The following is a 14,138-nucleotide window of genomic DNA, read 5'->3' as shown; positions in this document are numbered from 1 at the left end:
GAAACACATAAAATCTTACCATCTTTTTCTCTGATTAAATCAATAATAATCAACAAGTATGAATAATCACATAAAGTTGTAGAAGAAAACGTCACTTTAAGTGCTTTATGGGGCTTCTCTGGTAGCTCAGTGGTAAAGAATCCACCTGCAATGTAGGAGACGTAGGTTCGATCCCCTGGGTCAGGAAGAGCTCCTGGAGAAGGACAGATCTATTTCTCCTTTGTTGTCCTTTTTCATTTATTTTGTCTAGAAGCTGCAATCTTTTTATTCTAAAGAGTTTTGTGTCTCTCTTTGGTTTTTGCCAGCCTCTCCAATCTTTGCCAGTTCCTCTCTACTCTGTTTTGGAACAACTGTGAAAAGGGTCACCCTTCCATCTGTCTTCTCTGTCTCTTACCTTTTCTTCCTCATTCTTGGCATTACTTTTTTTTTTCAGGAAGAATTCCTTAGCTGGGCCTTCCTGCTCACTCATTTTCTCATTGATTGTTATAAGCATTGTGCTACTCTGTCTTTTGAGTTGTCTTTTTAATAAAATTTTTAGAACAGTCTATGTTTGTTTCGGGCTTCCCTGGAGGCTCAGTGGTAAAGAATCTGCCTGCAGCGCAGAAGACTCAGGAGACGTGGGTTTGATCTCTGCCGGGGTTGAGAAGATCCCCTGGAGGAGGGCGTGGCAGCCCACTCCAGTATTCCTGCGTGGAGAGCCCCATGGACAGAGGAGCCTGGCGGGCTACAGTCCGTAGGGTTGCAAAGAGTCAGACACGACTGAAGTGACTTAGCACACACAGCATGTTTGTTCCATGCGTAAGACACTGCCGTCAGCTTTGAGAGCATTAAGTGTACATTAAAAATCTCCCGCTTGCTGCTTTCTCCCTTGGGTGTTCTTTTTGTTTTCCACTCCTCTTTTTGTTTATGTGTCCCTGTTGCCGTCTGTAGATGCTGTTTTGGTGTACCGTGTCCTGTCTTCACGGAGCAGCATTGGAACATGCATCTGGACAGGGAGAGCCAATCGCTGAGGCCAGCTCCTTCCCCCCCTCCCAGTTAGCAGCAGCTCCTGGTTATCCCCGGTCATGGAAGGCCTCCCTCTCTGCCTTCGTGCCCACGCTCACCATTCCTGCTTGCAAGTCACTGCTGGTCTCTGCTCGGCCCCAGAGGGACAGGGCGGTGCTGGCCCACCCGGCTGCTGTGTGTGTGTGCCAGCCAGTCACGCTGGTACTTGCTCGGGCCATCTTCTGCTTCCTGCCTCTGTTGCCTCGACGCTTGGAGCATCCCTGATCCTCCTGCCATCCTATCCTCTTGCCTCACCTCTGTCCCTGAAACTTTCTGTGCTGTGACTTTCTTTCTACTGCTCCCGTTTAGGAGTGTGGTTTCGTCCATCAATGTCATCTGAACTGACATCCATCTTTTAGGGTGGAGTTTTTAAAAACAAAACTATCTCTTTTTTTGTAATTTCTCAGGATTTCAAACTAGCAAACAAATCTCATTTTCTCTTTGTTGGGAAATAGTGTTTTCCGTCAAAGTTATAATTTCTTATCTATGAATTGTGCAACTTCTTGGGTAGTGGTATTGTATACTCTTTATTGTAAATGTCTGTGCTGTATTAGGTAGCTCTCTTATGGTTATTTTGAAGGGTTTGGGGCAGATAGCATTTTGCACCTGGAATGACATATGAGAGACACAATCATAAACCAGAGTCAGGTAACTGTCCACCCACAAATATCCCAACTCTTGTTCAGAACCCACGGTATCTGGTGGATGCTTCCATGAAATGGTGATCATTTCAGAGCTTGACTGGGGACACCTCATCTGCAGCTTAGAAATATGTTCTACCAAGAGTTCATGTAACCTGACTGGAAAGAAAGTGCTGTAAACTTTAAAATACTTGTCCTGTTTTGAATTTCTGAAACACTTTAAAAGTCTGTCACTTTGGAGATGTGCCCAGACCTTGGGCTTCTTCCAGGACCAGCTCCCCTTTCCCAGTTTTGCCATCTGTTCTAGATGTTGTATCCCTTATCCATGTGAGTGGTCTGGCCACGCCACCCTTGCTGAAAAACGCTGGTACACTTATAGCAGACACCCAGTAGATGCTCAGTAAACCTGGCAAATGATGGGGAATCCATTGCCTGCATCAGAAAATGACCGGAACAATAAGGTTTATGTGCACCTCCTCCACACCTCACTGCTTCGGGGCCAAAGGAGAGGCTGTGGTCTGTGCTCTCACCCTATCATAGTCATCTCTGTCTTCATGGTTTCATCAGAGCTAAACATCATATGACAGGTTGGCTTTATCTTTTGTACACCTAATATAATCCAAATATAAATACCTACTAAGGTGTCTAGGTCATAACCTGTTCTAGCACCTGTGTCTTTTATAACCAGTAGTAACTGTTCCTGTCTCTTTTATTTATTGGGAAGATTAATCATTATCCATTAAGAAAACATCCCCTCCCAGAAAGTGTTTGTAACTGCATTCATTACTGCTTGCTTTTCGCAGGTATTAGGGTGTGATCAGGGCACGCTGGCCGCCCACTGTTGATTTCTGCAGGGATCACAGTCTTTGGCATCTGTGCCCTGCCTCCTTTGTGTGGGGTTGGCATGTCTTATCACTCTGACAGTGTTTTCCATGGAGCCCAACTCAGAATTTTATCCATTGCAGTCCTTTGGGCCAGTAGTTTTCAAAATTGAGTGAACGTCTGAACAGCCTAGAGGACTTGTGAAAATACGCCTTGCCCACCCGCAGAGGTTTCTGATTCAGTATGTCTGATGTGGTGCCAGAGAACTTATAGTTCTAACAGGTTCCCAGGTGATCACAACGCAGCTGGTCCAGAAACCACGCTGTGAGGACCACTGCTCTAGGCAATGAGCCGTGGCAGGCGAACAGAAACACGTGCTTCTCCTGATAGGGAGAGTTTCAGTCCTCTCTTAGACATAGTGTCTTCTTTTCCTGGAGCTGGACCTCATTATGTGTTTGCTCTCTTACTTAATTTGTATTCTCTGAACATAATTTAATTTGGTGTTCACCTAATTAACGTAATTAGGTGCAAAGAGCATTGTGATGTGCTGAAATTTACACCATGTATTCTGTATCCCTTGGACTGCAAGGAGATCCAACCAGTCCATCCTAAAGGAAATCAGTCCTGAATATTCATTGGAAGGACTGATGCTAAAGCTGAAAACTCCAATACTTTGGCCACCTGATGCGAAGAAATGACTCATTGGAAAAGACCCTGATTCTGGGAAAGATTGAAGGCAGGAGGAGAAGGGGACTACAGAGGATGAGATGGTTGGATGTCATCACCAACTCGATGGACATGAGTTTGAGTAAACTCCAGGAGTTGGTGATGGACAGGGAGGCCTGGCGTGCTGCACTCCATGGGGTCACAAAGAGTCGGACACGACTGAGCAACTAAACTGAACTGATCACATGGACTCTGATTTTCTGAATATAAGATCAATCGCTGGTTGTTTCAATACTAAATGTCCTTCAAGATCTATTCAAATGTAACTTCTATCTAGTCTTTTATGTTTTCCACAGACACAGGCTCCTTGTCATCTCAGTGCCATGAACGTTTTTCCTCTGCAGACCATATGCCTTTGCCCTTAGTGGGATAAATGATTGATCCTCCCTGTAAATATTGGTGCTGCATTAGCAGGGTGACCGTTTTATTTATCTTCATACATCCTGCAGTGCCATGTGTTGTGTGCGCTGTCATGTCCAACTCTGCAGCCCCACGGCCAGACTGGTGGTTTATACACACAGTGCTTCTAATGCATTTTAGTTCTTCATTAGGGAAATCCAACTGAAGTTCTGGCCTTAAAGACAAGGAGCATTAAAGACTATCGTGAAAGGGAAAACATCTGCCCTGGAAGGAATAGAGCTCCTTCATTCACTCCTTGATTCAGCGAGTGTTTATTTGGTCCCTTCAATGACATGAGCATCACACTGGAACTCGACTGTGACCTGGTGATAAAGTCTGGAAAAAAAAGAAAAGACATATATACAATTTTAAAATGTCACACAGATCACCAGCTTCAACCCATTTAACAGGAGTCCTAGTTCAGGTGACTGAGGTACAGAGACTTCATCGGGGACTTGCAGGGAGGCTGTGGCTGGGGCAGGTCTTGGCAGAGTGGGTGGCTCTGGGATCAAGTAGAGGACTGGGACGTGACAGTCTACTTCCTGCCTTGTGACTTCCTATGGCAGCTCGCTCACTCTGAAATGGAATTTACCCATCTGCAGAATGGGCATGATGCAGCTTGTCTTAAAATGTAGTTGTGAGATTTGAGAAAAAGATGTATAACATAGTGGCTTCCCGGGTAGCACTGGTGGTAAGGAATCCGCCTGCCAGTACAGGAGATGTAAGAGACGTGGGTTTGATGCCTGGGTCGGTAAGATCCCCTGGAGGAGGAAATGGCAACCTCCTCCAGTATTCTTGACTGGAGAATCTCATGGACAGAGGAACCGTCGTGGAGTTGCAAAGTCAGACACGACTTGATGCAACTTACCATGCATGTATGCACACAGTCATAGACAATGTGTAAATCAGTGGACATAACTGTTTTCCAATACAACTTTACACTAGGTTGGATTTGATCCTTGTCCAAAATTTGTTGACCTTGATCTAGAATATTCTGATCTGATTTTGGATATTTCCCTTGAAGAAACTGCTGTTCAGAGTAGTAAAGTACATCTTTATTTAAAATAAGGAGGTATGAGCTGTTGAAGAGGTGATCCAAGTTGTGAAACTCATGTTTTCAAATGAAGTGTCTGGAAAGCATCTCAGTAAGGTGACATAAAATAGTGCAGAGAAGTCTAGAGATGTTGAATGGTAAAATGTCCCCTCCCCCCAATATTTTCACTGGGCAGTAAAGTGAAATATCATATTTCTCTCAGGAAAAGATATTTCCAACAAACCTCAAACAAGGCCCTCCAGGGTTTATGACTGAACTGGACACTTTGTCACTTGGCCCACCCAGAAACAGTGAGGGAACCTCCCAGGAACAGGCCTTCCCTGGTGAAAAGAGTGCTGTGAACATTTTATCTAAATTTCTCACTTCTCTATCTCAGACACAGGGCTGATTTGTTAAGTAGACTATCAAGGTGGGATTTCAAGATTTTCTGGATAAAGTTTGTTACACTAGGAAGTTGCTAATTCTGAATGATGCCCAGGCTTAGCAGTGGTATCAGGAACATACTGTTACATAGTCACCACCAGGAACATCCCAGGGTCTTCAGCTGTCAACAACTGTATTCCTCGTACAGAATATATAGACAAGGTGTGTGTGGGGGGGGGGTGGGGGGGTGTGGTGTGTACACTGAGGAAACCCAGCAAAACCCACAGCTCATTAAAAAGAACTGGAGTTAGTGAGTGAGTGAATTCACCTCACCGTCATGGATCTGCCTGTTGTGCATGAGCCACCTGGACGGAAGGGTCATATCATGGAGTACTGAGAGGTTTTGAGGCGGTCGCTCTACAAGTGTGGCCACGTTGAGGAAATTGCCTTGTATAGCTTATTTTCCTCAGGAACTTCTCTTCCACTCCCTGACATGCAGTCCTTCAAATTTGTCTCGACCTGACCCACTGTTGGCGAGTTCCGGCAGACTCTCCCCCTCCCCTGGGCAACCTGTGCTGCTCCAGTGGTCTTTCTAGGATTGAGCCTTACTCGGATGCTGTCAGATGCTCTGGCACTGCCTTAAGCCCACCTTTCTGAGCCGTCTAAGGAGAAACCTCAGCCCCGTCTTCTCTCTCTGCCCTGTCCTGGTTCCTCTCTGTCGCCGGTCTGTAGGTCCCACCTTCCCTCCTTTTCTGACGTCTAATTTTTCCTCTCTTCTGTCTTTCTACTCCTCTTCCTCCTCTGAACTTCTTCCTTTTATTCTTTTATATTTTCCTTTTACTCTTTTTTATATTTTCCATTTATATTCTTTTTTTTTTTTTGAGTGGGGGGAGGTTCTACAGATTGTATTGTCTGTGATCTAACCAGACAGATGTTCCAAGTTCTCTGAGCCATTGTCTGGTAACTCTTTGTTGGTGCTGTTTAGGCGCTAAGTCATGTCCAACTCTTTTTCGACCTCAGGACTCTTCTGTCCATTAGATTTTCCGGGCAAGCACACTGGAGTGGGTTGCCATTTTCTTCTCCAGGGGATCTTTCCAACCCAGGGATTGAACCCACGTCTCCTATATTGGCATGCGGATTCTTTACCACTGAGCCACCACAGGAACAAGCCCCTGTGGTAATAACTCTTAGGGGGTATATAATTTTGAGATTGGTAAAGCAGAAGGAAACCGCTTCATAGTTTGGTTGACAGGCAGCGAGATTTGAACCCTGGCTGTTTCCCGTGAAAAATAATGTGAGCAGGAACGTATTTTGGTGCCCTGAAACTGACATTGCTAATGCCAGCAGCCGTGTTTTCTAGGCCTGGCACGAGCACCATGTGACATGGGAAGGCCTCTTGTCTTTGGGAAAATGCTCCCCTCCATATTTACATCCTGAAGCATTAATTCCTGAGAAGTAACAGCCCTTGCAGTGAAATCCTTTTATTTTCCATTGATGTGAAAGCATCCTTGCTGTGAACTAGCATATTAGGTTGCGGATGCCCTCTGGTGGCCAGTTTGCAGTATTGCAAAAGGGAAGGAAAAGGCCACTGCGGTTCAGGGCCAGTAGCATCCCTGGTACACAGCTGTAGGGCTGAAGGTTCATGGTCATCTTCTTGCTGTGAGTTTCAGGCAATGAAAATTCATGACTCATTCATCCATCCAGAAAACGGTTATATGTAGGTTAGATAGATGAGACCAGTTTTGTTTGGTTTGGTTTTTTTAGAGCAGGGTCAAGTACTTTTGCAGATTACAGGAAGAGAGCATTGGATAAGTCATTTTCCTATTCGAAAGGAATGGTTTAGCCAAAATTTTAAAGATCTCCCACTAGTGTGAAAAGTTGTCCTTGCAAAAGGGGTTTTATAAATTACTAAACTGCTACTAAAATGTTCAAATGTTACCTGTGATTTGGTGACATTTGGTGACAAATCATTTGGTACCTCTGATTTGAATTCTATTTATCTCTTGCAGTTTATCAGTTGTTGTCATTCCGCTGCTAAGTTGTATAATTCTTTGCAACCACATGGACTGTAGCACATCAGGCTTCCCTGTCCTTCACTATCTGCTGGAGTTTGCTCAAACTCAGGTCCATTCAGTCGGTGATGCCATCCAACCATCTCATCTTCTGTTGCCCTCTTCAGTCTTTCCCAGCATCAGGGTCTTTTCCAATGAGTTGGCTTTTCCCATCTGGTGGCCAAAGTATTGAAGCTTCAGCTTCAGTATCAGTCTTTCCAATGAATCTGTAGGCTGATTTTAAAGACTGTACTATTTTTATGATTCTACATTTCTCTTTAAAAAGGGAAGGATGCTCTTGTATTTGACCTGGAGAGAAACATGCTCCTCATGGCAGATGTGATCGAGGATAGAAGGGGTGCTTCTAGAACTGTCCGTCATGTACCAAGGAACGACCGCGTAGCATCCCAGCAGGCGTGCTGTGAATGGGGCTGAGGGTTCATCCCTTTGCCTCTGGGCAGCTCTGTTGGCTTGGACCAGCCCCTCAGCAGTCTCTTCTCTATACCCCGTGGTGTCCACAAAAGTGACCTTTTTGTGCTAGGATGGAAGGTGTTAGGGGCACCGTACACAGTTCAGAGTCACGGACTCTGGGCACCGACCATCTGAGTTTGAAAACCGGCTCAGACACCGTCCAGCCATGACTGCGGGGCTGAACTTGGTGGGTGGGCTTGCGGGGGTGTGTGTGGTGGGCTGCCACAGCCGTTTACAGTGACCCCGGGGGCTGACGTGACCCATGTTCGGGACCATGAGCCATGGCGGTTGCTGTGTCTGGTTCTAGTTATTTCTCCTTGGGTTTAATTTCTGTTTTCCCTCTGAGAAAGGCAGTGACTTGTGGCATTTCTGCCAGTTTTATTATGGCCTTTCTTGCCAGTTTCTCGATAATTTGACCCTCTTTTTGCATACCTTTTGCTTTTCTCTTCAGATTTCGTACCCCTCAATGCCCTGCCCGCTGCCAGCAGGGCAGATGGATGGTTCACGGTGTTTGTTAAGACCAGTTCCTGCTTTCTTGCCAATGTGACAGCAGGAATGAAAGAGACACTAGTTCTTGGTGGTGCAGTATTTGAGAACTCCATTCTGGATTGATGGTTTTATTTTCTTCATCTTAAATTTGACTCAGAAAATATCCTTCAAGTTTCACATCAACCAATATGGAACACCTTGGTGTTGGTCATTACTTATTGGAATGTTTTACTGAATCTACTGTGCTGACCTGCTTTTTTTTTTTTAATATTGAGTTCTAAAGTAAAACAGGATCTGGCTTCAAATAACTTGATTATTTGCTGTTGTTATCACCCATATATTTTTCTGTATTATATAAATTTTTTATTTTGAAAAAAAATAGTACACCCTTCTTTGTTTAGTTAATATTCCAGATAAGAGTGTCATTCAAGATTTTTAGTAACTAGTAGTAATGCTACAGTTCATGTCCCTGTGCTTGCATCTGTGTGTCAGGCCATATCTTTGCAGGTCAGGTATGGCAGTGAAGTGGATGTTCCCTATCACGTGATCTGACCATTTCAAGGGTCTCTGTACAGAATTGCCAGTTTACTCTTGAGAAGCTCTCCTGTTCGGCTCACCCACCAGGGGCATACGATTTATCCACTTACCATTTCTCACCTACTCTGTGTAGATTACCTCTGTTAATTCTGATAGAGAGGAAGTATCATCTTGGTTTTGTTTCAGTTGGTGTGAAGAAATTTGGTCCCTGAGATGTATTTGTTTAAGAGATATTTGCTTCTCTTTTGTACACGACAAATTCCATCCATCTCTGTGGCTAACTAATTTTTACGGTTTTTGGATATGTTCACGGATATTTTTCTAACTTGTCATTTGCCTTTTAATTTTGTTTACAAAGTTTTTGTTGCAAACATCTTTTCCAGTCTTACAATTTTATTCTGTAGAGTTTCTTCTTTGGTTTTTGTACCTTGAAAGGCTTTTACTCTCTTGGTAGAAATACATAATTACCTATATTTACTCTCTTTTCTGTCTGTTTTTTCCATTTTTCCATCTATCTCTTTCTATCAGGTTTATTTTGATTTCTGGCCCAGAATCCCGAACTTAGTTTTACTTCTTGCCAAATGGCTATTTAGTTAACTAGAACTACATTTTCCTTTCCCTAATGATTTGATGGTCACCTTTTGATCGGGTATTAAGATGCAGTCCACACGAGGGTCTGCTTCTTGGGTTTCTCTTTGATTCCTCTGGGTGTGTGGTCTTGTTCCGGTGCCAGCACCACGTCACAGTTGGACTGCATTGGAAGGTCACAGCGAGTTCTTTTTATTTTGCAAAAGTTAGGGCTTTGCTTCGTGTTGGAGTCCCTCCTCTGAACACCAGGTGGCGAGCCCTCATGGTATGTTTGAGTGGGAGGAACAAAGATGCAGCTGGCCAGCTTGTTCAGAAAGAGGCACATTCAGCAGCAAACTTGGAACTTGAGTGACGCAAGCGCCCATCCTGAACTCCAGATAGCAGTTAGATCTCCTCCACTTGCCGGGTCTTGGTAGCCTGCCAGGATCTCAGCAGGGACGGACTTCGCTTTCCGCCCTTTCCACTAAGATCCAGGCCAGCATCGCTCAGCCGTCTTTGTCCCCACGGCTGTTTGTATGTGTTAGTCGCTCGGCCATGTCCGACTCTTTGCGACCCCATGGACTAGCCAGCCAGGCTCCTCTGTCCGTGGGATACTCCAGGCAAGAAGACTGGAGTGGGTTGCCGTGCCCTCCTCCAGGGGTTCTTCCCGACCCAGGGATTGAACCCGCGTCTCTCATGTCTCCTGCATTGACAGGTGGGTTCTTTACTACCAGACCACCTGGAAGCCCCCCCATCCCATAGCCCTTAATGGAGTCTCACAACTAAGCTCTTTCCTCTGGAGGGTTTTCTTGATGACGTTATATCCTTACGGGCTTCCCAGGTGGCTCAGTGGTGAAGAATCCACTTAACCAGTTCAGGAGATGTGGGTTTGATCCCTGGTTCGGGAAGGTTCCCTGCTGAAGGAGACGGCAACCCACTCCACTCTTCTCACTTGGGAAATCCCACGGACAGAGGAGCCCATGGGGTTGCAAAAGAATAGGACATGACTTAGCGACTAAACAACAACTGTATCCTCAGTGGTTGATCAGAAGGTACCCGTCCTCCCCTGCTTTGGATAGCTAGTTACCTGTCCCTTCAGTGGGGTCCCATCTCCATTTCTGTGAAGGATCCTGGAGCAACACAAAGGCCTGCTTCCTGTGTCCACTGCTTGTAACAAACAGCCTTTCCACCTCCCTATCCAAGACCATTGACTTGAATATCCAATGCCTTCTGTTTGGTTGAATGGGATTTCTCTCTAAGGACTGGTTGGATCTTTTTCATTTCCATACTGATGTAATATGTGCCACACGGCATGCTATGTTTGAGTAGTTCTTTTTGCTTCCTTTGTTGGATTCTGATGTTGCTATGGTGAGTTCTGCTGGAGGGTGTATGCATGGTTTGCACAGAGGCTGAAGTCCACAGAGGGTGTCTCTCCACATGTCTGTGATTTTCCTTGTGGTTTAATTTGGATGTCAGGTACAGCGCTGGGCAGCTAATTCCATCATGCCATCACACTTTGGGTTTTTCCAGCATGCTGCATGTGAGGTGGGGAGCATCATGGCCGATGGTGAGGGGCATTATTCCCGAGACTTTCAGCATCTTAACAAATTACCTGCAATCTCAGCAGCCCAGAACTGGTGAATTCTGGAGTGAGGATTTGCACGAAGCACCACAGGGATGGTTTGGCTTTGCTGCACATGGTCTGGGACCTCATCTGGGAAACGTGAAATTTAGGGCATGATTTGACTGCAGGGACTTCATCATCCAAGGACTCAAAGGCCTGTTCACAGGCGGGTTGGGGGCCTGAAGTGTTTGCTTGAAAGAGGAGGGTTATCACACACGAGGCCTGGCTTCCTCACAGCCCGATGCTCTCAGAATCTTCACCCTTCTCCCGTCACAGCTCAGGACTCCAGACGTGAAGGTCCAGCGCACGGGGCAGCCGCTGGGTCACTGTGAGAAGCCTTACGAGGAACACGGTGTTACTTTCACCTCCCTGCGTTGGTTAAAGTGGTGGCCCAGGTGATGGGGCAGGACAGGCGCCCTGCTTCTTGATGGAAGGAGTGTCAGAATTCAGAGGTTATGCTTGGGGATTAACTGTGGCTGCACTTAAGTAGGGGCTTCTCTGGTGACTCAGATGACAAAGAATCTGCCTGCAATGCAGGATACCTAGGTTCGATCCCTGGTTTGAGAAGGGAATGGTGACCCACTCCAGTATTCGTTCCTGGAGAAGTCCACGGACAGAGGAGCCTGGCTGGGTTTGTCCATGGGGTCACAGAGAGTCGGACACAACCGAGTGACTAAAAAAAAAAATGTTAGAGTGAAATGGGTCTGGGACTAAGGCTTGGGTCTAACAACTCACTCACCATCCTCATCCTAAGACAGTAACATAAATGGTGTTTATTTCACAGCTTTTGGAGGATTCAGACTGTAAATGTTATTATACTAAACTTCAGCAGTGTTATTTATCCCTTTTCCATGAAGGCTGGTGTTCAATTCATTAGACTTAAAATTATGCTGAAACAATATTGTGAGCAGGGGACATCTGAAGTATTTCTATTAATAAAAAGAGGAATGTTAAGGTATCAGTAGCTGCAATATGCTTTGTCGGCGTGGGTTTCTGAAACACTGAGAACTGATGTACACAGAGATCTGGGGGGCTTGACCAGAGGCTTCAGACAGCTACACTGATTGGCTTTCTGGCTTACTTCCTTTTGTCCCCCTGTGCTTTCTGTTCTGTTCACATTGATATATCCTGGTCACTGGCTCTTCTCTCCTGTTTTCTGTGTGGTCATGCCTTCTTCTATCTTTTACCCTGGTTCCTTCTCTTTTGGTGTTACAGGGACAACTGTGCATGCTGTCTTTAAGCAGAAGGTTATATCCCTGCATGCTTCTGATCGAGAAACACTGGATCAAGAAGCGGGGTGCAGGCACCTCTTCCTAGTAACCACTTCAACAAGGGCCAACCTGTTCAGTAATCCATTTACCAAATGGCACATTTACCGAATTTGTCAGTATATTGACAGTGTTTTTCGTTCATCTGTTTATAAGATTAAGTGTATAAAATTATTGGATGAAAACATTTAAAAGCAACTTTTGAAGGTCTCTGGGTCATATTAGTTAATTGACTCTGAAGACAAAGCCAAAACAGCATCCTAAATAATATTTAATTTGTCTCAGGTCAAGAAAAATTATAAAAAGGAACAGAAGAGACCCAGCTTATGCTGCAGATCCCAGAAAAGGGACGATTAAAGACAGAAAGAGAGAAGTCTCTTTAGAGGTAACAGACTTGGGGAGGGGGCAGAGAGTAGGTAAAGTAGGGGAGTCTTGGGGTGCGGTGAGTCAGCCGAAGGAAGATGGGGGGCCCATGGTAGAGGGGGAGAATCTGAAGGCCCCAAGAGGAGCTCGCTTTCCACAGCTCTCTTAATTCCCATTATTTATTCCATACGAACTTTATAGTGAAAAATAGCATTTTGGTAAAACTTTGTAAACAGTTAAAATAAGCAAGTTCTGTGAATTACGATCCTTGATCTCACTGCAAGTTGGCCGCTGGATGGTCTTTCAAAAAATGGAATTTGGTGACTCTGGTAAATGACATCACAGGGTCCAGCCGTGGACAAGCCCTGACCAAGGTGTTATCGGGCTGTTACACGTGCTGGGCTCCCCAAGAGGAGCAGCATCAATCACCCTGGGAGAAAAGTTCAGGAATAGTTTAACCAGGATGTGCCAAGGGGGAAAACATGGCCAGCAAGGCCCTTAGATGGTCCAAGAGGCGTCTGTTCTTCTGAGGTTGGTACCAAAAGAAAAGAAGCATGTAGCCACCACGTGCAGGAGGAGGGGCTAAAACAATCCTGGGAATGTATGTTCCCTTCATCCGATTTTAGTGGATGCAGCCTGGCTTGGAATTCCCCTGAACCTGAATCTACTGCTTGAACCTGGCTGTTAGACTTGAATCCACTTCTTTGTTAAGAAAAGTAGACCGTGCTCTACTAAGGGAAAGTTGTTTTTCCTGTCCCATGGGCTGAGGAAGAGTGGCCTTTGAGTTTCCATTAAGCGTATTATCGTCTCTGGAGGCGCCTGTTAAGGAAGCTACAGTTGAAATGTCATACAGAGTGAAGTCAGTTAATGCATGTAAGTGAAATCTAGAAAAATAGTATAGATGGTCTTATTTGCAAAGCAGAAACAGAGATGCAGACGTAGTAGAGAACAAACATAGATACCAAGGGGAAGGGGCACAGTAGGATGAACTGGGAGATGGGGATTGAGACATACACACTGTTGGTCTCATGTATAAAATAGGTTGCTCGTAAGGACCTACTGTAGAGTACAGGGAACTCTACTCAGGGCTCTGAAATCCAGAAGAGAAGGGATACACGCACACATGCACCCATGCGCGCACTTCCCAGGTGACGCTAGTGGTAAAGAACCCACCTGCCAATGCAAGAGACATGAGACATGGGTTCAGTCCCTGAGTTGGGGAGATCCCCTGCAAGGGGGCCCAGCAACCTACTGTAGTATTCTTGCCTGGAGAATCCCATGGACAGAGGAGCCTGGTGGGCTAAAGTCCATAGAGTCACAGAGAGTCTGACACGACTGCAGTGACTGAGCGCGCGCACACACACACACACCCCCAAGATAGGCAATTCACTTTGCTCTATAGCAGAGACTTAATACGACATTGTAAAGCAACTATGCACCGATTTAAAACTACAGCTGCAGTTGGACGCAGTTTAATCTGGATTTCTCAGTGTAACTGCTAGAGGGCAGCAGCCGCTGTTAAGAAATCATCACTTGGTTGTTCTCTGCAAATCAGGTCTGTTTTTTATTTGGCCAGCTTCAGAGAAAGTTAGAACTTATAGATCCCTTATAAAAACAGCTCAGATTTACTTTTTTTTTTTTTACCTTCTGGCAAGAAGAGAATTCTAAATAAGTGTATGAATTGAAAAGAGTCTAAGCATATGTGCATAAATAAAATAA

The 14,138-nt window shown here is 45.2% G+C and overlaps 1 protein-coding gene across 4 annotated transcripts in view; it reads left to right on the top strand.

Moving 5' to 3' along the window:
• The window catches only part of MCTP2 (multiple C2 and transmembrane domain containing 2), a 254,511-nt gene that overhangs the window by 83,188 nt on the left and 157,185 nt on the right, over window positions 1-14,138 (top strand). The window lies entirely within an intron of this gene.

Source organism: Cervus elaphus, chromosome 13 (assembly GCF_910594005.1).
Source record: "Cervus elaphus chromosome 13, mCerEla1.1, whole genome shotgun sequence".
Taxonomy (NCBI): domain Eukaryota; kingdom Metazoa; phylum Chordata; class Mammalia; order Artiodactyla; family Cervidae; genus Cervus; species Cervus elaphus.
The sequence above is the reverse complement of the archived record's forward strand: the minus strand, read 5'-3'. Positions and strand labels throughout refer to the sequence as shown.